This window comes from Sphaerodactylus townsendi, linkage group LG11, assembly GCF_021028975.2.
Source record: "Sphaerodactylus townsendi isolate TG3544 linkage group LG11, MPM_Stown_v2.3, whole genome shotgun sequence".
Classification (NCBI taxonomy): domain Eukaryota; kingdom Metazoa; phylum Chordata; class Lepidosauria; order Squamata; family Sphaerodactylidae; genus Sphaerodactylus; species Sphaerodactylus townsendi.
Genome location: NC_059435.1, coordinates 18,519,048 through 18,546,091, shown reverse-complemented (window position 1 = coordinate 18,546,091; position 27,044 = coordinate 18,519,048). Strand labels below are relative to the sequence as shown.

Here is a 27,044-nt window from a genome sequence, read left to right as displayed (position 1 = left end):
TTTTCATGGATTTCAACTGGGTTTGCACAGGCAAAGGAACACCTGGTAATTCATCCCTCTGAATAAGTGACAAAGGGAACATCTAGCTGCTTCTCATCTCTGCAATCCTATTGGCGGATTAGAGACATCTTCCTCCAGAGCCAGCATAGTGTCGTGGTCAAGAGCACGTAGACTCTAATCTGAAGAATCAGGTTTGATTCCCCACTCCTCCACATGAGCGATGGACTCTTATCTGGTGAACCAGATGTGCTTCCCCACTCCTACATTCTTGCTGGGTGACCCTGGGCAGTTCATTCAGAACTCTCTCAGCCCCTCCTACCTCACAAGGTGTCTATTGTGGGGAGAGGAAGGAAAAGGATTTTGTAACCTGCCTTGAGTCTCCTGACAGGAAAGAAAGATGAGGTACAAATCCAAAACTGTTCTCTTTTCTTCTCTTCATATGGGTATTAATGCAAGAACTAATAAAATGTCCATTATGGGTGGCAGGGACTGACAGTAGGGTGAGATTCAGTGTGACTCTGTGCACTCTGCCTCTCCAGACTCCCTTGTTAATAGAGAATGGATGAGGTCTTACCTCTGACTCAGGGGCAAAGCGCCCATGGGGGCAAGTTGGGTCATATGTCCCTGGGCGTAGGCCATCCTGTCATGTGGGGGGGAATCACCCCCCACACCCCTCCTTCCCTGCACTGACTCAGCTCGTTCAAGTCGGCACAGGGGAGGATTGGATGGCGCCCGCATGGGAGTGGTGCAAAGTTCTAAGCTTAGCTTAAGGAAGAAGAAGAAGAAGAAGAAGAAGAAGAAGAAGAAGAAGAAGAAGAAGAAGAAGAAGAAGAAGAAGAAGAAGAAGAAGAAGAAGAAGAAGAAGAAGAAGAAGAAGAAGAAGAAGAAGAAGAAGAATTTGGATTTATATCCCCCCTTTCCCTCCTGTAGGAGACTCAAAGGGGCTGACAATCTCCTTGCCCTTCCCCCCTCACAACAAACACCCTGTGAGGTGGGTGGGGCTGAGAGAGCTCCGAAGAACTGTGACTATTAACTGTATGCTATTAAGTACTACTAAGTAAGGTTCTAATCTTTGATTTAGTAAGCTATTAAGTACTACTTTGCTCAAGGAAGCCACATAAAATGTATCTTGAGCAGGCTGCATTCAGCCTGAACTGGTTAGTCAGATCAGTCCCATAGAATTCACTAAGTAACAGAGATAGATGGTTCCAAATAAAATTAAAATGCAATTAACTGACTGAATATAAAACTGACACTCCCATCACCATATAATGATTGCTATTATCATACAACAGTGCGTGGAACACCAATAAGTAATCATTTAATGGCACCTTCGTATCCTGCAAATACTGAATGTGTCAATAAAAGGCATGATAGATAACATCTTGGGAACAATTAATGTAAATTGCCTCTAATTATGCATTTGAAATTAAGCTGGAAGGACATTCAACAGGAAATAAAGAAAATGGGAGAGTATTAAAGCATGCACTTAATAAAAAAAGCACTGAAATACACCTTTTTAGAATAGTCAGAGCTGTTCATATACATTAGCTTGCAGTCCTTACAATAATTTATAATTTATTTATTTATTTTTGAGTTTTCTATACCGCCCTACCCCCAAAAGGCTCTGGGCGGTGAACAACATAGTAATATAACATACAATTAAAACCCAGTTAAAATAAACAACAGCGGTCAACATATAAAAACAGTGTCAGCAGTAAATCCTTAACAAAAAACCCTCCCAGAGGGGGGGAGGGGTCCCATAGATGGTAAAGGGGAGGTTAAAATAGGGGAGGGGAGGGATGGGAGGGGGAGGGGGCGGGGGCGGGGGCGGGGGGCACATCAGCGGCCGGACACTCCAAAAGCCCGGTGGAACAACCTCCAAATCTTACAGGCCCCTGGGCCTTGAAGAGACCTCACCGAGGTCCTGCAGAGGCCCCGGACAGTTTAACTAAGGAGGAAGAGTGTTTCCCACATAGCAGGCCGGAGCCAGGGCCAGGAGCATCGTGAAAAAGCCCTGGCCCGAGTGGAGGCCAGCCGCATCATTGAGGGGCCGGGAACCAACAGCAGATTGGCCTCTGCTGAACGTAGAGGCCTAGTAGGGACGTCTGGGGTAATGCGGTCCCGGAGGTACGAGGGTCCCAGGCCGCGTAAGGCTTTATAATCCTATAAAGAAATCTGCCAGTGGGAGTAGCACAGGACCATGTCAGTAGATTTGCCCTGGTGGAGGGGCAAATCTGCCAGCAGGCCAGTGCTGCAGCCCTTCCTGGCAGTGAGACAATGCTGCGCCAGTGTCCCTGGGCCCCTACTGTGGCATAGCATGGGTGGTCCAGGAGAAGAGCCAATATAGTCTCCTTGGGAGGGATGCAAGTGCAGTGCCAGTCGGGCACCCGCCCCTTGGATGGGTCTATTAGTTGGTTTTATTACCATCACCCACTGAATTAGAGCTGGGAGAAAAGCAGGATATATTTTAAATAAATAACTAGATTTTTTTTTGCCTGTGTTTTACTGTTCATCGTTTTGTTATGAATTCCTCAGCATGGATTTGGAAGAGGATATTTGGGATTGGTTTAATGTTTTGAGAGTTGTATACATATGTATAAGATCTGTGTACATATATATCACAAGTATGCCACTAGGTGGGGTCCTCCTTCAGGTTTCAGCTGCAGGCCATAAACTGTTGGGTGGGAATAGTTCACTAAGTAACTCATTGAAGTCAGACTTACAGACAGGCAGTAGTTGGATCACAAAAAGATAGCCAACTGAATAACTGTGCTCATGTTCATAATTATATGGCATCCCTGTGGCAAACAGATGTACATTTCTTATAAAAGCTAACTTAAAAAAAAAACTTTATTACCATTTGTTTTAAAGTTAACAACAGCACACACCGAATATGAACCAAACAGATGTGCTGGACTATGTACACCGTGTAATCTTTAAGAGTTTATGTTTCAAGTGCATATATCTCTGTAGTCCATTCATATTACATAGGCCTGCGCTGAGACTCTACAGATGGCAGATATTTTGAAAGTGAATCAGGGCAACATGGAGAGGTTTATGTGCACTCCTATTTCCTGAAAGAAAAATAAGTGAATGCAGAAAACTCAATCTATTAAATGAACAACTGGGCACATCTTTCTGAATTACTGTAAATTTATTTTGAAAAGTAAAGAAAAGGCCTGGCCTCCGTAGAGGAGAAGAACAAACGGAAAATAAGAATATATGAGTTTAACACTAACTCAGATGCATAATTCCACAACTGTGGAGTTTCTTCCACTGAATACCATTTTTCCCATTTGATAACCCATACATTTTACTGATTATTCTTCCATAGAAGCTCTAAGATCTGCCTGCTTATTTCATACACCATTTGAACAGGGTAGGTGTATAAAAGACACTATAACAAATACTACACCTTGACAAACATAAGCTCAATACTTGAGTCATAAACAAATGATTTACAATTGTGACAATTGATTTATAATTGTGACAGCCCCAATCTTCACTTCTTCTAATGATAAATCCAGGGGTATTTAAATCCAACAGGTAAAGTAACAAGAAGTTTATATAGAGAAGTGGTTCTCAACCTTCCTAATGCCACGACCCTTTAATACAGTTCCTCATGTTGTGGTGACCCCCAACCATAAAATTATTTGTGTCTCAGTTCCTAAGACCATCGGAAATATGTGTTTTAGGCGACCCCTGTGAAAAGGTCGTTCGACCCCCAAAGGGGTCGCAACCCACAGGTTGAGAACTGCTGATATAGAGGCTTCTTGTTACTTTACCTGTTGGATTTAAATATCCCTGGATTTATCATTAGAAGAAGTGAAGATTGGGACTGTCACAATTATAAATCAACTGTCACAATTGTAAATCATTTGTTTATGACTCAAGTATTGAGCTTATGTAGGTCAAGGTGTAGTTTGTTATAGTGCTTATTTCATACAGCTAAGCCACAGACGCCACATTGAGGACCACTAGGGGAAAATGTTTGGAAGGCTGCCCGGCACCTTGCAGAGAACTGCCTTAAACTGGTAATGGTGGAACACTACGGCCTCATTCCAAAACACCTTCTTTTATCCCTTCAATTCTTGTTTTGGAAGATTCAGTCGGAAAAAGAGTTCTGTGAAATTCAAAAACTAGAACAGCATCTTGTGAACATGAATCCTAAGAAAGATTATCCTACTCTTTCTGAAAAGTGCATGGTATTGAGGACACATAAATAGCACCATTTTGATCCAGATTAATCGTCACTCCCTGCAAAGCATGCACCAAAAAACTGCAGAAGTTCCTTTTCTTTATCACCCATGCAACGAGGGGGGAAAAAAGGAGTTGTTAAAACATAAAGGATTTAAGGGCAATCAATCAGCATTAAATTACATCCAGTATTTCCTCCAAAGCTGTATTCTTTAAAACTGTATCAAGGATCATAGCCTAAATACTAATGCTGAAAGTGGCTCAGTCCTCACTGTCAAAACTGTCATTTCGGGGGAGGACGGATGCAAAAAAATGGCAAAACTCCATTCCTTCATGCACTTATTTATTTATTGTAGCTGTTAACCACTATTATTACCCTGTAACTGTTGCTGATGGGAACGGGGAAGAAGGAGCTTGACCATTATTGCCGAGTGCGCCCCTCGCGTTGTGAAGTGTGCCCCAAATCATATCCATGGCAATGTAGTGCACTGGAATGCACATGATAAAGAGAGGGAGCGTCAGCCAGGTTGCCCCCACAACAAGTTGATGTCTTCCTGCACTCCCCCACCCCTAACCTCCATGTGGACAGCTTGCACACCCTTTCCCAAAGGAGTTCAGAAGTGCCGTAATGTTCCCAACTCTTTTAAAGAGGTTTAAAACTAAGGGTATTATCCAGGTAAAACCTGGCATACCCAAGTCCCCATCACACAAGAAAGTAAGTTCTTGCTTTCTCCATGAAGTCATATACAACTGCATGGATAAAATTTAATAAGGACAAACAATCCAGATGACATTTATGGACACCTATGGGCTTCAGGTAGCTTGAAAGGGAATTGAAGTCACAGCAATGGTAGTAATTGTCCACAAGTAAGTAGACATCTCACACCAAAATGTCTTATGTGGATGCAAACATAGGTCGTTTCCCCACTTACCTCGACCACCCTTCACTGCGCGCTACTCCCAGCGTGCGTCATTGCTGGCGCGCTCCCGGGCTTCCCCACGTCATCAAAAGGCGCCGTTTTGAGGAGCACCAGGAATGATGTGCGCTGAGGGGGCGTGACAGCGTCAGCGTCGGGGCAGCTGTGTTGTCGCTGCCCCTGTAGTGGGGAGTGCCGGGGGACCCCGTGCTACTTGGCGAGAGTAGCGCGCAGCAGCAGGTAAGTGGGAAAACGACCAGCATCACATAAAATAAATAAATGCTGTTTAGGTCCAGTTGAAATCCAGGGTCATCTGGATTTTTAAAATGATATACCTAGAATACATTTACGTCTTGACTGTATCACTTCTAAATGCTGCTCACATGAGACTGATGGCCTTCCCTTCTTTGCAATGTCAATAATCACCTTCCTTTCAAATTGAGGCCTGTTCCATCCGGCTTTTTACCAAACCTTGCCCAAAGATTCTCCTCCCGCAACTTTCTGTAATTCTCTTCAACCAATACACTGATTTGCATAACATTCAAAAACACAAATTGAGTTCAATTCACCATATTAATACCCTGATGTTCAGCCAAGATGGGATCCCAAAACAGCTGATCACAACTAAAATTCATCTCAAAGATACAAGGTACCATGTTAAGGTTAACAGTATGTGGGTTTGGCATGTTTGCAGCATGCAGTTCTAGCCTGATGTCTGCTTCTTGCATTTTGTGATGCTTCAACGCAAATTGCTTGGCTAGTTCATTCCTTCTTTTTAATCAAAACCAAATGCGGAAACATCATAAAAAAATAGTTATCTACAGAGAAATGTTGGGCAATTTTTCCTCTTAGGATCAACTTTCAAGAAGGTGCCACACAAAAAAAAAAAAATCCAGTGCTTTAAATTAAATCCCTTTTATGGGATTATTTCTTGAGCAACTGCCAAAAAAGGGATGAGCTGGCTAAAGAGCACAGGCAGCACGTAGGTATTAGGTGGTTCAAGTATTAAAACTCACATAAATACATGCGTTCCTTTGTATATATGCAACCAAACACCTTGACAACCAAAGTTCAGATCCTATTCATATTAAAGTGTTACACTCAATTTATTTATTTATTTATTTATTTATTTATTTATTCTTTGGATTTTTATACCGCCCCATCCCCAAGGGCTCAATGACACAAATGCACCACAGTCACAGACTAAGATCCATAGGGCTATATACGGAGTTCCTTCAAGGCAGCCATTCTCAACCAGGGTACCGTGGTACCCTGGGGTGCCGAGAGCATGTCCCAGGGATACCGTGGCAACACTACCACCACCACCCCCTCATTTTTGTGGTGTCTCCCACCGGCGCCAGCAAGGACATGGAGCTGGCCCATGGGGCAGGGCCAGCCACAAGGTCAGCAGCCACCCCCACCCCCAGTGCTTCCCTTCACCCTGGGAGGGGAAGGTGGGGGGTGTGGCAAGCAGGGGCAATGGGAGGGGAAGGTGGAGGGTGGCGGCAGGGGTACCGTGAGATATGAAGAGTGAGGTGAAGGGTACCCTGACTTCGAAAAGGTTGGGAAACACTGCTTCAAGGTATCAAGATGTTTCCTATAGAAAGGGAATGCATTTTTTTTGGGGGGGGGGGGCTTGCAAATACCAGTCTGGGATAATAAGAAGCTAAACTTTTTTTAAAAGAACAGATAAGAACAAATGTTATCCAGAGAGGGCTGGTGGGCTTTCCTAAAGAGGTATTAGGTGCTTTGGGGGTTGTGCCAGAGATAAGCCTGGAGCAGGGTATACTCAGCCTTCTGAACACGCACAGAGTGAAATAAGAAATGTGAAGTGCTTGGTCTGTCCTTAATATCTGAATGCTTGCCTTGTCAACACATCTGTAGAGGTCCTTTCCTTTAGAGCAGGAACTACAATTCCCATCAGCCCCTACCAGCATGGCCAATTGGCCATGCTGATAGAGGCTGATGGGAATTGTAGTTCCTGAACATCTGGAGAGCCGCAGGTTCCCCACCCCTGCTTTAGAGGTAGCAGCCTTCCCTGGATGCAACCTTCTCCAGAGGAAAGTAACTCCACTTGTGGAATGGATCCATAGGAGCCAACCCATGAACTCTTGCTCAGAGAGCTGGGATGAACAGGAGAATGATAAAAAATAATTTACAACCCCCTACCCCACCCCAACAGCCATAAAAGCAACCAACATGGCAGAGGCAAAGGAGGATGCTGGTTATAATTACAAATACGTCATGCATTTAAGAAAAAATGCTGATGATACATGCTACCGTTGAACCTAATGCATGAAGATATGTGCCAGACTTGTTTTCAGTTTATATTCATATGGCATCCATGATGACTGAAAGGAATCTCCAAATACCAAGGCAGCAAATTTCCGAATTGCAGTACTGGCTGGCAGGAACACAGCATCTTTGCATTTTATTTGACCACCAGAGCAAGTGGTCCGAATCCAGCAGGCTCTACTTATGTTCACCATATCTTATTTTGACTAATGATAACAACAAGGTCATAATCCACACAGCTCAGACGTCAAAATCATGGTTTCTCAAATTTTCTCATAACGAGTTTCCCTCAGTCAAGAAGAAAATCTAGTTGTCTATTATTTTATCTTTTGATCATACTATAACAGTGATAGCGAACCTTTTAGAGACCACGTGCCCAAATTGCAACCCAAAACCCACTTATTTATCGCAAAGTGCCAACACGGCAATTTAACCTGAATACTGAGGTTTTAGTTTAGAAAAAACGGTTGGCTCCGAGGTGTGCATTACTCAGGAGTAAGCTTGGTGGTAGTGGGTGGCTTTGCTTTGAAGCAACTGTGCAACTCTTCCAACGGATGAATCACGACCCTAGGAGGGTTTACTCAGAAGCAAGCCCCACTGCCAGCAACTGAACTTACTCCCAAGTAAAGGATCGCACTTTAGTTCTTCTCATGAAAATCAGTGGTGCTTAACAGCGCTTAACAGAATTACCTACACTGCTTCCCCAAAACTAGGTCTTAGGTTTAATGCTAATAATTGAGCCCAGTGGCCCAGGCCAGCCTAGATGTGTGTGTGTGGGGGGGGGGGCACTCTGTTTGTGCCTGCCCACAGAGAGGGCTCTGAGTGCCACCTCTGCATGACACCTGTACCATACGTTTGCCACCACTGTACTATAATCTCACACCTTTCTACCCCACAGAGTCCCACTAAAGAGCTTAGGACACTGTGTGTGATGTTTCCAAGGGCTACTCATCTTAGCCTCACCTTTACTAGAGAACGTTTGGTTGTGGTCGGTTTCCCAAGATCACTGGGGGAATGAGGGCAGCTTGTATTATTCTGAGCTACTAAACCACATGAGCTGATAGTTCTGGCAAGCTGACACAGGGGAGGGAATACCATATTGTTGAGCTGAAGCAGGTACAGGTTTGATTTGTGCCTGGATGGCGGAGACCATTAGGAGCTCCAAGGAAGCCATTCTAAGATTTCTTAGGAACAGAGGAACATAAGGATAAACACATGTTTAAAATGATTCTTTCCCCCCTCTGTGATCATAACTGTCTGTGACTGTCAGAGCCAGAGCTAATATATTGCAACAGGACAGGAGAGGCAATACTGGTCAAGAGAAGGAATGCCAAAGAATACAAAAATATAAGGATTTGTTCCACAGTCCATAGAGCTAAAATTAACACAGCCTTTCCGTTAGACACAAATTGGGGAGCGAGGAGACACAAGTAACTTACAGATTGAAGCAAATTGTCTCAAAGCACAATGAAAAGTACAGGCATGTATGCTGGAATTTCTACTTAACACCAGCATTTGTATTACTACTAGTAATAATTAAAGGCCAAAACTAAGACCTAGTTCTGAAATTTAGGCCCTCGTGAGGAGAATGAGATCAGGATTGGTCAACAGAAACTATCTGCCAAATTTTGACACAAACACAAACCAAGCTGTTATGGTTTGAGAAGATAACATATTTAAAGAACTTATTCATAATTTCTCTCATTATGCCTTGGACCTAAGAAGTTCTAATTGATTTATACTGGACTTTGCATCTGTTCTATAGCCCTTTTAACCTGCAAATTATTTTATCTCATTCATAGCCCATTGCTCTGTTCGCTACTTTGGTTCCAAGGACAAAAGGTAGTATACGAACATCTTAAATAAATACATATTCTTGAGACGGAAGAACACTGCATGCTTGTCTGTTCACTTAGTACAATTAGGAATCTATCTACCCTTTGAAAGTGTTTATATCAAAGAATGCAGTTGCCACGAAAAATAATGAAGTTGCCATAAATAATAAAGAATGAAGTTGCCTTCAAACAACATAAAACTTCCAACAGAATTCCCTTGAAAATCTTCCAGAGTCTGTGATCTACTTCCAGGTTCTTTCATTCTGATAATTACCTTTGGATTTCTCATGGTTTTTTGACTCCCTTGGTCTCCGCTATGGGAGAGAATGGCTAGATTTTAGTCTGCAAAACAAAGAATCTTCTGAAATAAGAGTATTATGTAAAACAGAAGCTTTAGTACAGAGTATAATAAGGATTTAGGGAGTTTCAATTTATAATGTTTTAACCTTATTACACCCGTGAAATGTCACATTCCATGGACTAGATCAGAAGGATTTTATTTCTTCCTAGCAAAATTGAATTCTGATACAACAAGCCACACGTCTTAAGATTATGGTGGGAAAAGCTCAATTTCTTTTGTATTAATCACATGTACTGGGCTCCCCTTTATGGCACAAAGTCCCAGTGAAGATGACTGGCACTAGCTTCATGAAAGTCCAAATAACATACTTCTTAACGCTGTGCCTAATATATGGCGTTAATGGTTACTAACCTAAATGGCTTGTGGAAAGAACTAGGCAAATTTAGAGAACAGGTCTTTTCATTCCTTTTAGCCATGATAGCTACATGGAATCTTCATGTAAAAAAGAAATATATGATGGGAAATAAATGGGGGACATCACCTTCCTGTACTCTGTGGTGGACTCTGCATGGCATATGTATAACAGGTTGCAGTCGTTATAAAGAATAACATTTTAAAGAATAACCTGGATAACTTTAAAGAGGGCTTGGACAGATTTATGGAGGAGAAGTCGATCTATGGCTACCCATCTTGATCCGAGATTGCAAATGCCTTAGCAGACCAGGTGCTCAGGAGCAGGAGCAGCAGCAGCAGAAGGCCATTGCTTTCACATCCTGCATGTGAGCTTTCAAAGGCACCTGGTGGGCCACTGCAAGTAGCAGAGTGCTGGACAAGATGGACTCTGGTCTGATCCAGCAGGCTCGTTCTTATGTTCTTCAAGAAACCTGTTTTCCTTTTTCCCATTCGCATGTGTACCCTTCACCCACTCAGGCAGCGATTGGAGCCTTCATATGGATTGCGCCTTCATATGGAGATGCTTTTCTCAGTTTAAAAATGTCCTGCAACACATGTGTAGCTTTGCAAGCATGCAGAATTGAACCCCGCAGCCATACCAATTGTCCTACGTAGTTGAGCATGTGCAACACAAAGAAGAAGGAAAGAAAAAAGGGACCTCTCCGGAACGGCTGGTGTAGACCTATATGGCAGCGAGCTGCCCTGGGGAGAAAACGTGCTTGGGGGACTTTGTACGCTGTCGGGCGCTTAGAGAATCTGCCCACAACGTGCCGGGTGACCTGTACAGAATGGTGGGCAAATTCTCCCTGACAGTGGATGGCACAGAACCTAAAGGGAATGGGTGGGAGGGGAATAAAACGTTTCCTGCCTGTTGTGTTCATGCAGGAGTTCCTCCAACCCGGGACTGTGCAAAAGGACTGTTGACTTGGCACTTTTCGAAAATCCCAGGTTGAGGGGAATAAAACAGGCCAAAGTTGTTTTGGGAACAGGACATCTGTGAAGCTTCCCCAGCCAAGGTTTTACATAACACAAGGCCTGTGCAAAATCCACCTATGTGAGGTTTCTGACGTATCTGCCTGGCTACAGATACAGATATGGAGCTCTCTCAGCCCCACCTACCTCACAGGGTGTTTGTTGTGAGGGGGGGAGGGCAAGGAGATTGTAAGCCCCTTTGAGTCTCCTGTAGGGGAGAAAGGGGGATATAAATCCAAACTCCTCCTCCTCCTCCTCCTCCTCCTCCTCCTTCTTCTACTACTACTACTACTACTACAGCTGGAAAGAGAAGGCTAGCCTAGCACCATGAGCCTTCAGGAGTCTGTAGGAACTTCTGGAACTTTCTGAAATGACAATGAGCACCACAACTAATCCTTGGTGACATGGTGGCTGGGTCAATCACAAAATGTCTAGAGCCTCCAAGCAAAGCTTGTTCCTACAATGAAGGCAGCTCTTTCCACATAGGTGATCCCTACAGATCCAAAAGCTCTTTCTGAAGATCCACTTGCACTAAGGCAAGAAAAGCTGGGTCCAGCTATTTAGAGAAGAGGTCGTGTGACTAGATTTTTAAAAGGGAAGGTTTCCTCCTCGCAAAGCCTAAGAGGAGGCTGCCCAAAGCCAGAAACACGAGGACAGGCTTGGAGCATAAAACTAGGGATAAGTTGCGAGCATTCAACTTTGATGAGCCCACCTGGGATGGCTCCTAAGCCAGCTGGTTGGGAGCTCCCTGTTGTCTGTTCTTCCGTTCCATTAAAGACTCTTCGGATTTTATCCCCCAAGACTCAAGAAGCATGTGGGCTGGAAGAAACCAATGGACAGCACCAAGTCACTCCCCTCCCCCAACACACACACACCAGCATGACATTAGGGATCTAGACAAGAGTGTTGATGTGCTTTTGAAGGCAGTTCTTATGTTCTTAGGTAAAAGTTGACAAAAGGAAAGATGATGGTACAAAAGAAGAGAGACTGTGTCCACGTAACATGTTTTCCCAAGAAAGCAGTGTTCAGGTAAAGATCTGAGTGGTTAAATAGCTAAATAAATGTGGACATCTCACATGCAAAAAAATGAGACAGCATGAAGTGTTTCAGGTGCAGTTCTTTAGCTAACCTACGAAGTTAACCTTTTATTGGTATACACAAAATACAAATTGTACATCTTCTGCGTTAACCTTAGGGAAGATACCAGTGATAGATTAGATTTTCTTTTGAACAGTAGAAGGCCTGATTCACATGTTCAGCTGATATGATGGACAATTTTCTATGTAGTAAATAAGAAACGTATGATGTATAGTCGAAGGCTTTCATGGCCAGATTCAACAGGTTGTTGTGAGTTTTCTGGGCTGGGTGGCCATGGTCTGGTAGATCTTGTTCCTAACGGGTTGTTGTGGGTTTTTTCCTAACGTTTCACCTGCATCTGTGGCTCCCATCTTCAGAAGTGTATCACAGAGAGAAGTCTGTTTCACACTGTGTCCAGTGAGAAGGGAAAGTTTCGTGGGTATATATTGTCCATGTCCCAGGGTGGGGAACCAATCAGTAAGTGCTTGGGTGGAACGACCACACAGCCCGGAAAACTCACAACAACCAACAAATGTATGATGTATTGTTTATGCGAAACTGCTGTGTCAAATTTTGTGTCATGGACTATTCTTTCCTTATTACATCGTGCCTCTCCAACCTGCATGATGAACTGATGTGATAGCCCATGCATGATACAAACATAGACTCATGAGCAGTGTTTACCAACCTTTTCGATGTCATGGTACCCTTGACCTCACTCTTCATATCTCACGGTACCCCTGCCATCTCCCCCACCTTCCCCTCCCAGTGCCCCTGCTTGCACCCCCCGCCTTCCCCCCCCCCCCAGGGTGAAGGGAAGAACTGGGGGGGGGGGGCAGGAAGTGGCTGCTGACCTTGTGGCAGGCCCTGCCCCGAGCCAGCTCCATGTCCTTGCTGGCGCCAGCAGGAGACACCACAAAAGTGAGGGGGGGAGCATTGCCACGGCACCCCTGGGACATCCTCACGGTACCCCAGGGTACCACGGAACCCTGGTTGAAAATCACTGCTCATGAGGCACACTGAGCTTCAGATGCTAAAAAAGGTAAGGCATCAGAATAATAAGAAGACATCTTGTGGCATTTTGTCCTAAACTTGGAAAGGCCCGTCTATGCCCAATCCAATAATTATGTGCTTCCCTAACTTCCAGTATGCATAATGATTAATTTTTTTAAAAAAAAAACGTTGAACTTACGTCATTAAGGCAGCATAAAACTTTAAGCCACTTTGAGGCTCTTAGAAGGGATAAAGTGCAACAGCTTCTATAAATCCTTAAAATGGCCCAAGATCTTAAGCTTCTTTACATTCGCACAGATAAACAGGGCCTGTTTGTTAATACATACTGGAAAAACAAGCAACACTACAGCTCCCTACCTACACTAATTTTTTACGCACTCATGCCAGTCGCATTTCCTCAAATTCTGTATGTTAATGATGATCTCATTTCTACCACATGGGCAGATTTTTTCACTTGGTAGGGATACCCCCTTTCTGTCCACGCAGCACTTTTAACCCAAATGGATAATCACAGGTTAAAGACTGATCTCAATGCACAAATAAATAACATACAAATTTCCGGGGAATTTACAAATTCAGGCTCTAGGTGGGTAAATCAATTGCACATATGGATTTTCTGGCTTCTCCACATTGAAGACTTCCTTTCCATGGAAGGGGTTCAAATCTAGCCTTTTTCACGACACGCTAATGTTCTAAGCATGAGGAGCTTATTGCTAAGTGAGAGGTCGTTCACACACAAGATAACTCGGTCTGAATCTGCATAGGCCTTGAAACAGCTGTATCGTATACCCTTGACCGAAGAACGGTACACTCCTTCTATCTGGGATGGTCGTCCTCTTCCACTGAGCGCGCAGCTTCGGGAGGGACGCACATGGAGCGGTGAGGGAGGTAGGGGACACCCGCCTAGCCAGCCAGATCAGCCGAATCAACCCTGGCGATCAATGGGGTGACAGATGTTGCAGCCAGATCGCCCTCACATCCAAAACAGCTGTATCAAAACGTTTTGTGGCTATCAGATGATAAACAGGATTGTAACTCCTGCAAGAGTACCTGACTGAGTCTAAAATGAACATGGTGAAAACTGAGACTGAAAATATCAGTAAATAAAATTGCCATTCTTCCACCAGCAGCACAAAGACCTCTTGTACCCTACACTCCTTTTCATCCTAGATGTTTGTTATTTGGCCCCTTACAATGATAGCCAATTTCATCTTTTGTTCAGCTTATACACCCCTCCATTTACTGTAAAAACTAATCCTGAATCATCTGGAGCCCCGGCGGTTTTCTGCGGTTCATGGTAGCACCCCAAGCCAAATTCAGCCTCCCTTTCATATCGAACCAAAGGATAGGAGAGCCAGCTTAACAAACTATATGACTTTTTGTGAGGGATTTTATTTATTAATTCAGAACATTTATTTAGTTTGTTTCGTTTGACTAATGAGACACCCTTCCCCATATGGGCTCAGGGTGTCGTACTGCATAAAATCCATTTCTATCTCCTTAGGTTCACAAAGGGATCTTCAATTAGAACTGAATTTTGCTTTACGTGAATTTTTGAAGACCACTCTAGATCTGAAGAGAGAAATTGAGTAAAAGGGGAATCAACGGACACGTTGAAATATGCTCCAATTAATGGTTATACTGTCACCAAGCATAAAACTAACACAGATTTCAAAATCTGACAATGTTCCAGTTGTGGGGCACTAATATATTAAAAAGATTCATGCACATATGTAACTTTTTTTACACAGCCCTAGGATATTATGGAAAATCTGTGTTTATTCCAAATTGCCATTTGACTCCAGCTATCAATAGCTGAATGTTTTCTTACAGGTTGAAAAAGGGGCCTCGTCTCTCCATATGAATATATCACCAATAAATAGGAACATGTTAATGTTCACAGACAGTGCTCAGACTTCCTTTTGACTCAATCCTCTCACAGATTATTTTTCTTCACAGAACTATTTTCCCGCCAAAAATGTTGCTTAAAACACAGCTTCTATCGCCATCTGAAATGTAAAGTCTTTTCTCCCTTCCGGTGCCTATTAATCAATCCTATTGGTGTTTTCATCGCCCATCGATAGGTTAACTATGTCCGCCATGTATGTTTAAATACTAAAGACGGAGGGGCCCCCAAGGATGCGTCAATTGTTGGCTGCTACACAAAGAAAACACTGTACTCTCTGCTGAAGAGCTTTCTGCAGCAATTTAAGCACAGTGAGGCAGACACAATATCCTGGAGAGAGGAAAACCTCCCTTATTACATTCCTGACCCGAGAAAAAGGACCTACCCTCAGGACATGCAGTCAATCTTCTGGGGGAGTTACAGAAAGGAAGCCATCTAATCTTAAAAATAAAGACAGCCGTTCATAATGCTGCATGACCTTCCTTCTGATCTCTCTTAAATTATATATAGTACTTATACATGCAAAATAAATGCATTTCTTTGGCTGAGCTGAAAGGGGGATTCCTTTAACTGATTCAGAGTCTCTGGGCGTTTATCTGAAAGTTTAGTAGTGAAATAATGAAGTGCTGGAAGGGTTATTTCCTGTAAGAGCACATCCTGTGGTGGGTTAACATGAGATGCATGTGTCCTCATAGGGCATCCAGTCGAATAGCAAAAAGGCAGCCCTGTAAAGGCAGTTACAGCCCTCCGGGGATAGGGCGGTATAGCAAGTTTAATAAATAATAATAATAATAATAATAATAATAATTATCAGAGAATGCAGGCTCGGAATAAGGAATCTCATGGTCTCATGCTAAGTCATGACTCAGTAAGCAATTTAAGTTTGTGGATGCTCAGGCCTCCCAGATACATTCATAAGAAGAAACGAGGATGTGCCACGTTGGCCAACGACTGACAGGCAGTGTGAGGCCACCAGATTGGCCCGGCAATGGATAACTTTTGAAAGACTACCCTTCTATCCTTGATTGCCTGCTGTACTTCAGGGACCATCCCCAACGCAAAGCTCCAGTAACTGGCTGCCTGTAACGAACTTGCCCCACCCTGAAGGGCTGGTGTACAGCAGGCCAAAGGGAGAAGGCCTTAGCAACAGCCAGAAAAAGAAAAAAAGGCTCCACAAGGAGAGAACCGACCTGATTGGCTGAAAAAGGTCCAGTAGCGTTTGGCAAGAGCTAGGGGGAGCCAGTGGGCTTACAGCACTGAGAGGAGAGTTGAGTGCTGATCGGAGTCTGTCAGAGAGCAGAGCAGAGTTGGGAAGCGGCTCTGTCGGGGCCTCCTGACAAGAGAAGAGATTCTGGACTCCAAGCTGAGCAGGAAGCTTGAGGGGAGTGTGTGGAAGGCCCTGAGTCTTGGTGGGGAAAGTGTGAAACCGCCCAGCTCCAGGTGCCTGGCAGCTAGCCTTCGCCCAGACACATAGTCTGTTCATCCCCTTTCTTGTTCTAAAACTCCAGCCCTTCATCACTGTGAAGTCCCAGTCCGAAAGGGGGCATTTTTTAGGCCTGGAGTAGGGGACTTCCTGAGGAGGGTGGAGGTGGCTAGGTGTGTGCCAGTCCTACCAGACTTCTAGGACTTGGGGGGTATATGAACGAGAAAGGGGTGTGTGGAACAGAGACCATCTAGGGTCTGTGAAGTAACATCTTAAGTGAAGTGCTCTGAAACCGTTCAGTTTAAAAACAATATTTCTCTGTAAATCAAGTTAAGCTAGAACAAACTCTCTCTCTAAAACCAACAAGCGTTAAACCTCTCCAGTTTACCTGAGAAGCCTTTGTGAAAGCCAGCAAATAAACGTTTCAGTTTTGTTCATTATAAAAACCTCTCCAGTCTTTTATTTGTCTGTGTGTCTGTGTTCCCCAGTCAGGGTGGTGACCTTGTGGAAAATCAGTATTGAGTGGGCTATATAGAGGAAAATATATTATTGGTGGCAGCGCAGAAAGTAGAACTTATATATAAGTGGCTTTCGTTACACTGCCCCATTCCTGGGTTGGAAGTCACACCCTCCTAACCTGGTTCAGTCTGACCATCATGTCTACTATAATGGTATGGATACTTTAACAAGTCTGGTATCTGAAGAAATGTGCACACACACAAAAGCTTACCAGAGGCATACTGGGGGGAAACAGCGCCCAGAGACATCTGTTCTCTGGGAGCCCCCCAGGGCTCGAAGTCGGGGTCCGGGAGTGGGGCGGAGCTTGGGAGGAGCCGGGGGAGGTCTTCTGGCTTCCTTGCCCCCGCCCATGTTGATGACAACATGGGCGGGCTGAGGGTACCAGAAGTCGACAAGGCAGCAGGAAGTCTTCCTGGTCATGTGGGGGGGGGATTTTGTTCCCCCACGTGACCAGCTCAGTGTCGCCTGGGGACAGAGGGTACCCCCCTGTCCCTAGGCAAATACACCACTGAAGCTTATACCAAGAATGAAACTTTGTTTGTTTTAAAGGTGCCACCAGGCTCAAACTTTTTTTCTGCTGCTTCAGACCAACACAGCTACCTAATTGAACCTATTAACAAGCTTTATTCTTTGTGCCTTCTCTCCCTGAAGTTTCTCCAGGTGAAATAATAATAATAATAATTTCAAATTAAAGCACCCATGTCCTGTGTAGGTTAGCAGATGAAATTAAACTTTCAAGGATGTCTGTTTGGGCATGGCAATCTTCCTGAAATTCATTTATTTTATAATAAAGCCCAGTCCCAATTGCATATCATCATTTCCATTGTGTGAGGAGGCTCACAAAATGACCTGGGCTCAAGAGGTATAATACAGAGGAACAACTCAACCACACAGGGGAGCCATTCATGAAATACTGTAAAGATTCATGAATGGATCCCTAGTGCATATTTACTGTGCATGAAATGCAGGGTTAAGCGATTTGGAGAGGGACCAGATGCAGGACGACTTGCAACCCATGACATTTCCCCAATTTTAAATCCTCCCCAGCTGCTAATGCCCCTCTAGGTCACCAGGGGATAGATGAAGATGCTTGAGTTTGGGGAAATGGGGCAGGGTGTCTGCAGTCCTGATACAAATCACACACATACACACACACACTGCCATCACATCAACAGCTAATGTTTGAAAATTTTTCAGGATCTCATCTACTATGACTAAAGAGGGAGACGCTTATTACTACTGAAATCAACTCTGGATTCAAATCCTACTGATTTGGATTGTAACAATATATTCAGGTGCGAGAACGATTCCCCAGTGTACACCCAGAGTGAAAGAGAAGTTGAACTTCATTTGAGTAGGAACTGGTAAACGACTGAGAGGATTATGGGCTACCATAGAGCTACACCTTCAAATATGTATATGTATTTCCCACTACAGTTCCCTTACCCTCCATTGTTTTTGACCATGGTAAGTGTCTGCCTCTCTTCTCACTTGAGTCTGTCTGTCCATGTCATGTAATCCAAGCTCCTAATAATTTCTATTGTTTGCTTGTGAAATCTTTGTAGGTTGCTGACATTTCTCTTAAAAAATAAGTTGCTCAAAAAACAGCAACACTCTAGCAGAACTGTATCCCCCATTAAATCAGAGCATTACTAGAAAACAATATTGGAAATAACATCATTCAAAGAACAAATCTAGGAGAGGACTCATTTTGGGTCAGAGCTTAGAAGTGAATTTTGGCTCCTGAATATAGGCAAAAAACCAAGAACGGATGCCCTGATTAAAATTCTGGTTCATATTTTAAAAGCATGCATGCACAAAAGATGGATTTCGTTTCCCTCATGCAACTACCGCATGTGGAATAAAACCGTCAGTGTTCCTTCTGTCAAACTTTAAGGAATGTCAATAATGCAGCCTGAAGGCTAGTTCTCACATGCCCATGTATCACTTGATTAGTGACAATTGAGCATGTAAAAAGCATCGCGCTGCAGATGAGATGGTATAGGAATACAGCCCAAGTCACTCCTTGAAAATTCAGTCATTAGAGAAGTAAATGAGCATGTGTGAACCAGATGCCATTCAGAAATTAATTCCCAGACTAGGCAGTGATACCAGAGCTAATGTGGCATAGTGGTTAAGGGCAAGTGGACTCGAATCTGGAGAACCAGGTTTGATTCCCCACTCCTCCACATGAGCAGTGAACTCTTATCTCAGGAACCAGATTTGTTTCCCCACTCCTACATTCCTGCTGGGTGACCCTGGGCTAGTTTTATCATTTTTAGTAATTTTATCAACATTCTGTTCATCTATATATACATGAAACCTATCAACGGAAGTTGAGTTTTTTAAAAGCATCACACATTGGTATCCTTCTACAACATTAGTGGATCTCTTACTCCATTACAGAGGTTTGATATTATTTTATTTGGGATTCTCTGTGTATGTATTGTTCATTGTTTTATTAAGAACATAAGAACATGAGAACAAGCCTGCTGGATCAGACCAGAGTCCATCTAGTCCAGCACTCTGCTACTCACAGTGGCCCCCCAGGTGCCTTTGGGAGCTCACATGCAGGATGTGAAAGCAATGGCCTTCTGCTTCTGCTGCTGCTGCTGCTACTACTCCTGAGCACCTGGTCTGCTAAGGCATTTGCAGTCTGAGATCAAGGAGGCGATCCGTCCAGCTGTTTTGGCGTTAGGGAGTCACCAACAAACGGATGGTTAGCTTTTTATATATATAGACAAGATACTGTCTTTGGCTCACTATATATATATTTTGACCTTGGGCAAGTCACAGTTCTCTCTGAGTTCTCTCAGCCCCCTCTTCCTCACAAGGTGTCTGTTGTGGAGAGAGGAAGGGAAAGGGGTTTGTAATCCCCTTTGAGTCTCCAAACACCTCCCCCTCCTCCTCCTCCTCCTCCTCCTCCTCCTCCTCCTCCTATTTGGCCAACCAATGCCCCTGATATCCTGGGTGAAATGTATTGTGCAGAGGTGCAGCTAGGAAAAATGGAGCCCAGTGCAAAATCTGAGTTTTGCGGGGGGGCCCCCCATGGGCAGCCACTGTGATGTTGGAATCCACCCCCAAACAGCATCACTTTCAATGGTGTTTAAGCTAGGGAGCCCAGATTCTTCTTTTAAATCCACCTTAAAGGGAGAATTTGGGGTCCCCAGTTAAAACAACATAGAAAGTGATGCTGTTTTGGGGTGGATTCTCTCCCCCTCCCGAAACAGCATCACTTTCAATGTTTAAACTGGGGGCCTCAGATTCTCCCTTTAAATCCATGCAGAAGGGGGTGGATTTAAAAGGAGAATCTGGGGGAATTGGGGGGGGGGTACCTGCTGTCAGGCATGCAATTGTGAAGCTAGCAGCACCAAAATTTCAGGGATTTGTTGGGAGATCCTCCTGATGATACCACCCAGGTTTAGTGAAGTTTGGTTCATGGGGTCGAAAGTTATGGACCCTCAAAGGTGTAGCCTTTATCTCCTATTAGCTCCCATTGGAAATAATGTGGGATGGGGCACCCCGTTTAGGAGTCCATAACTTTGGACTCCTTGGACCAAACCTCACCAAACCTGAGTGGCATCATCAGGTGGATCTCCCAACAAATCCCTGAAATTTTGGTGCTGGTAGCCTAAAACTGCGCCCCCTGCAGGCCAAAAACTGAAAAAACACTAACTGAAAAAAACCACAAATGAACCTGCAATTTTTATGCCCCTACACAAGGGGGCGCCTGGTGCAACACTCACCCCCTGGCCCCCTGGTAGCGTCGCCTCTGGTAATGTGCAGTGCAAAATGAGAGGCTTGGGGCAGAGCTCATTCTTGCCTACTTGAGATGCATTCCTAAATAGTCTTTTCCATCTGATGGGCAGAGTTGCATTATCACAATTATGTCCACATATATTTCAGTTGCAATTCTACCACCTACAGGAACAAGATACGGAATTCCTTCTGCACTGATAACATCAGCGTTGCTATTCACATCTGAGAAACAGCGGCCCGTTCACCAAAATAAAACAGATTTCCTCTGCTTTATTTTTACAACGTAAATTCAATTTCTTCGTTATATGGCAGTGTATCACAGAAATAAACCTGCAGTAGTAATGGCAGATGCCCCCCTGGGGGGAAGGTTGGAGAAGTGGGATGGAAATGTACACACAAAAGCCATAACAACGTCGCCTTAGATCGCACAACTTTAACCGTAACAATAAAAACTAAACATTTTTACGTTACGGTTCAGCGTTGGGTTTGAGAAACAGACCACAAGGAAGGTTTGTACCCACAGGCTCTTTGAGTTAAAGTGTAAGAATATATCCCAGCAGTTTTATATCATTTTATATTAGAAGAGACAAACTACTTAATCTCATGAGCCAGTGTATAAATCTAAGAAATGCTATCGCTTGATGGAACAAAACAGGGCAATGAAGAACTGTTTTTAATACGATTTTGAAGAGTTCCAAACGCCTCCATTGATCCAAATCAACATCCACATGGCTTAGCAAAATGGGCATTTTCTTCACAAAAGGTTTGCGCTGATCATGATAGCACAAACTGGCAAGTAACACAGCTGGAGGCCAGCTGGAGTGTTAACTATTCATGGAATTTACAGTACATGTATGCACACCAGTCAAAGCCAGTGCGGTGTGGTAGTTAAGAGCGGCAGACTCTAATCGGAAGAACCAGGTTCAATTCCCCGCTCCTCCCCATGAAGCCTGCTGGGTGACTTTGGGCCAGTCACAGTTCTCTCAGAACTCTCTCAGCCCACACAGAGCCAGGCAATGACAAACAACCTCCAAACTCTCTTGCCTTGAAAACCCTACAGGGTTCACACACGCATCCACACCACTACCGCGTTCTTTTTTTCCTAGTTGAATTTGTGATAGAAAGGGCTAGTTCTAGGGCTAGTTGAATTTGTGATAGAAAGGGTAGCCAATATGTCCTCTGAGATCATATGCTGAAAAGCACAATCAGGAAAGGCTCTCTAGATGGAATCTTGTAGAATCTCCTGCTAAAGAAGAGACAGCAGAGCTGGTAAAGGACTCGGCCTGCAGACTTGGAGAACTTCAGTTAGACACAATAGACAACATTCAAGAAACTTTAACCTTGCTATGATTCAAATAAGGCAGGTTCACTAGTTCATCTGGAGCAGTGATGTCCCCTTGGTTCTCAACTAGCAGCGGCATTGGAGAGTGAGGAGGTAATGAAATGGTAGAATTCTGAGCAGTGACGAAGGGAGGGGGAACTGCGCCCGGGGCATGAACTGCCCCTGAGCGCTCTCCTCACCCACAACACGCCCCGCCCCTGACACCCACCAGCCCCACCTCCCCGGATGTCCCCATTGCAGCTACATGCCCAATTCTGAGGCAGCAGAATCGCAGAAATTTGATGTGGCATAATAAACTACGCCAATACATTACAACTTCCTAGGCCTCTGGGTGAGGCTCGAATTGTAATGAAGGCCAACAACCAGCTAAAGAGCTGGCAGCTGTGAAATCTACAACAACAACAGCAACAACAACAACAATAAACAACTACACCAATACATTACAACTTCCTAGGCCTCTGGGTGAGGCTCGAATTGTAATGAAGGCCAACAACCAGCTAAAGATCTGGCAGCTGTGAAATCTACAATTAATAATAATAATAATAATAATAATAATAATAATAATAATAATAATAATAATAATAATAATAATAATAATCCCTCTCTGTACATATGCCACTAATCCCACATGGAGCAGTGAAAATCTTTCTCCCTTGTGCTGACTGGAGTTTTCACTTGTAAGTGTGGGTGCGTCTTCATATATATTACAGATGTACGAATGCACCTAAAATATATATGAATATTTTTAGACACTGTATCCTCAGTTCAAAACTGTACCTCCGTTTCATTGTACCGCTGCATTTTGCTGCTTGCATAGACTGAGCCAAAGTTTTTCAAGACCCTGAACAGTATAAGAAAAAACTGAGCTCAAGATCTACCCCTAGAACCTTAAATACTTGGCAAGTTAAAGGCTTATGCACATGACAGGGGGTCATTTGCACTGAAAAGGAAGCATGAAAATAATCTTTGGCTACAAGTACCTATATATGTCCTTAATCACAGATGACCATGGAAGCAATTCTGGAAGGAAGAGTGTGAGCAGGGTGTCTCAAGGCTACTGAAAAATGCTGAGGTCGGGGTGTGAGGAGGCAGCTAATGAACAGACGGACATAGCTCAGCTGTTTAATCTTCTCCTTCCATCTGAAAATTTAGTGTTTTCTTACCTGCCACTTTGTTTCCCACTACTGGTCTGTCTTTTAGCGCTTCCTTGACACATGTAGGAGAGGGTAAAAGCTAATGAGCGCGGGTGTCAACACAATATAAATTACAGCAAAGGGGAAAACTTGATGCATGGCCCAGGATCTGAAAGTAGAACGTCCACCATTGTTTGCGATTATGGATCACATCACAATCTAATAGCAATTTTTATTTAATCAATAATTTCCATGCTGAACAGACAGGCCTGTTACAGAGGATCGACAAGCAGGTACTGATAGCAACGGGGCTCGTTATTAATCTTTACCCTGCCAGCTTATCAGCCAAACTACTGTAAAAGCCACCACCAAGATGGATTTAAAAGCAGTTTCTTCTCTCCTCTCCCCCCCCCCCCCCAAGCCCCCACTTCATAGCTCTGTTGCTTTTCAGGTACCTAATGCTTCGTACTTCCCACATAAAATATATTTGGAGGAACGTGAGGCTTGAATTACACAAAAAGGCAATTCATATTAAGCAATTTCACAAATCAGTGGGACCTAGCCCAGTGCTCAGTGCCATTATAGGCTAATAAATCATACTTTCTCTTTGAGATGTCAATCGCCAAAGCCCTTTGTAAAAATGTTGGCATCTGTAATTCAGCAAAGCCTTTTCATCTTGAAATAAGATGCTCCAGACTGATAACAAGAATAATCCTCTCTTGATCAAAAAAAAAATCTGCATTTTACCAATTAAAGCTGCTGCCAGAAGCCAAACGGGGCAGCACGGAGACTCCACTGAAGTTTATCTCTGCTAAACACAAGGAGGAATACAGTTAAAGCTTTGTTTCATTTTCAGCTTGACTACTTTATCTCACTCTAAGAACTGCAGCATCTCGGCCCCGGCGATACCGTAAGAATGGTATACGCGGGACCCCATACCTACACTACAAGCCACCGCGGCTACTCACTCCTGACAAAGACACCACCCATTCATTTTCCAGATTAGACACCCGACACCTTGAAGAAAAGTCACAGCGGCCTGAGAGTTTCCAAAAGGGAAAACTGCTGGATTTATTACACCACGATAAAAGGATCAGATGCGTCCTTCTATTAAAAGGTTGTACAAACAAAGGGCACTGCAAAAAGCAGCCCCCCCCCCCCCGCGCCCCAAAGTATGATGTGAACTAACTTCTGAGCCAAATGCACTACATTAGATGCCCTACTTGTTTAGAATAAACTTGCTGGTGTGCTCGGTGTAGAATATTAAAAACATAAAAGCTCTGTCGGATTGAACAAAAAACCCGTCGAGCCCTAGTTCCTGTCTCCAGCGATGATCATCCAAACACTTCTCAAGCAGAACAGGGAGACAACTGTTGTCTGTCGACTGCATCTATCAGTTGGTGGTATATCGCCTCTGGATGTGGTTATTTGATCTAACCATTTGGAAATCTATCCTTCGTTAATTTTTCAAGTCCATGTCAATCTACGTTAATGGCCAGCACGGCCCTTTGTGGCAGTGACTTGCGTATGTGGGTTTTGCGTTGTGAGATGAAGCACCTTCTTTCTCTTTAAATGTCCTGGTAGACCATTGGTAGCAATTCTGCCAGGGCCACCAGAGTCACTTGACTAGGACCATTCAGCCGGAACGACGATTGGTGTCTCCTGTACCATCTCTGCTTGGCCGAGGTTTGGTAGGAGGCAACTGGTGAGCTGATGCACCTGGCGGGGTCTAACCCGAATAGCTCCTGTAGGTTGTAGAGCCATATGCTTCACTCAGTTTGGCTTGCTCTGGGGGTGTCATGGCCCAGCCGGGGTTAGCTGTGCCAGGGGACCCCAAAAGACTTCTCAGTTATGGAATTAGACATTGGCATCACACCCTTTCCTCCATGCAAGACCAGACTCAGAGCCGTAGCCAGGCACAAACAAAAAAGCCCCTCAGCCCCCCAGCTGCAGGGGACCCAACATTGGCATGCCCCCCACAACTTTTCCTGAGCCCTGCAAGTAGTGCAGGAGAAGGCTGTGCTGTGACTTGCATGAGACGAAATGCAGAGCTCGCCTGGCTGCTCGGTGTCAGCCAGCCCTTAGCAATGGTCGGGGGAGCACTTGAGGAGAGAGTCTGATGCATGGGCCAGGTACACAGAATCTCTAGCTGCCAGATGGGTGCCTGGCTTAATGGAGGCCAAGAGAAGAGCCACAATGTAGTACCAAGATCTCCACTATGTGCCAGTACCATTGAGCTTGCTGTGCTTCACACAAAGTCTCTCAACCTGACTCCGGCTTGCAGTTCGGTTTCTGCTTGGTATCTCACCCCTCTCAGCTTAGACCTCTGTGCGTTTGGGAAGTCAGTGGCAGTTCAGGCTGTGATCCGCCTGGAGAACGTGCGTTCAACACAAGGGCCATTTCAAACTCCCATTCTGCCCTTGAATCTAAGGCCAACGGGTGGTTCCAAATTCTAGCATTGCCATAGAGAATTTGATCATGCATAATTTCAATGTCATAATTGTTTAAGGCAACGTTCTGCTGCACAAGACCGATTAATACTAATCGAAGCTGTATAAGAGCACTGCAGGGAAAAGAATATTGCCCTGCTGAAGTCAACCCAGCACCAACCTGACTGAAATGAGTAGACGATTTTGCTCAGCTCCCCACTCATTTCAACAATATTGCCTGGGAGAGTCTACTGCTACATTGTGCCCTTAATCACTACTGAAGAAGAGAAGAGTTTGGATTTATATCCCCCCTTTCTCTCTTGTAGGAGACTCAAAGGGGCTGACAATCTCCTTGCCCTTCCCCCCTCACAACAATCTCCCTGTGAAGTGGGTGGGGCTGAGAGAGCTCCAAGAAGCTGTGACTAGCCCAAGGTCACCCAGCTGGCGTGTGTTGAAGTGCACAGGCTAATCTGAATTCCCCAGATAAGCCTCCACAACTCAAGCGGCAGAGCAGGGAATCAAACCCGGTTCCTCCAGATTAGATACACGAGCTCTTAACCTCCTACGCCACTGCTGCTCCTCTACTGGCAACACTTATACCTGCATGCATGACCAAGCACCTAATGACTTAATTTACATGTTAGTATACCAATCCACATTGTATAACAGCAATAATTATAATCTTCTCGGTTAGTACAGCATGTTCTTAGGACTACCTCAATACAAACTGAAATATGTTAAATTGGATCCAAAGGTTCTTTTCGGCTACGCGAGAGTCTCCTTCCGATATAGAAGAAAAAGTAGAAGGGAATCCTTGGATACCATCCAAAGAAGTTAATATTAATCTAGAAGACATCAACCAGCAATAAAAGAAGTACTTATTCATTCAGCCAGCAATTTTGCTCACTCCTTCCCAACATCTCCACAGGGATAATGGCACTTTTCACTAAACCCAACTAAAATATAAACAAGCCTCCTTTCTATCTCTCCACCGCGACCAAAGGCCTAAGCTTTGCAGCCAAAAGCTATGCCCTATAAAGACATCTCCGAAGAGTTCTGAAAAACATTTCGGCATGGCCTTTTACGAAGGGGGAATAGCGCTGGAATTGAGGAACGGTGGCTGAGAATCTCTCTCTACCTTCCCTTCTCAAGCAGACTTACAAAGTGCATGAGATAGTCCAAAATGAGCTCCCTTGAAGCCTGTAACCACCAAGGCAGGATTTGTGGGAGAAGGCAGCCTCGTGTTATTACCTGCCCAAATAACTTGGAAAAGAAACATAATATGGCAAATACGACTGCATTACAGCTGATATATTTTATTGCCCACCTGACAACTGTACATTGGGTTTTTAAAAAAATGCTGGACTCTGTCTATGGTTGGGTCAGTTGTCATCTTAAACACTGGACCAAAGAAACCACTAACCAACGAGTGCAGCATATAAACGTTCCGATAAATAGTTTGTAGACAT

At 44.2% G+C, this 27,044-nt stretch overlaps 1 protein-coding gene across 1 annotated transcript in view; it reads right to left on the bottom strand.

The window, feature by feature from the left end:
• Positions 1 to 27,044, bottom strand: part of GLI3 (GLI family zinc finger 3) — a 165,313-nt gene that overhangs the window by 19,042 nt on the left and 119,227 nt on the right. The gene's annotated exons all lie outside the window — the stretch shown is intronic.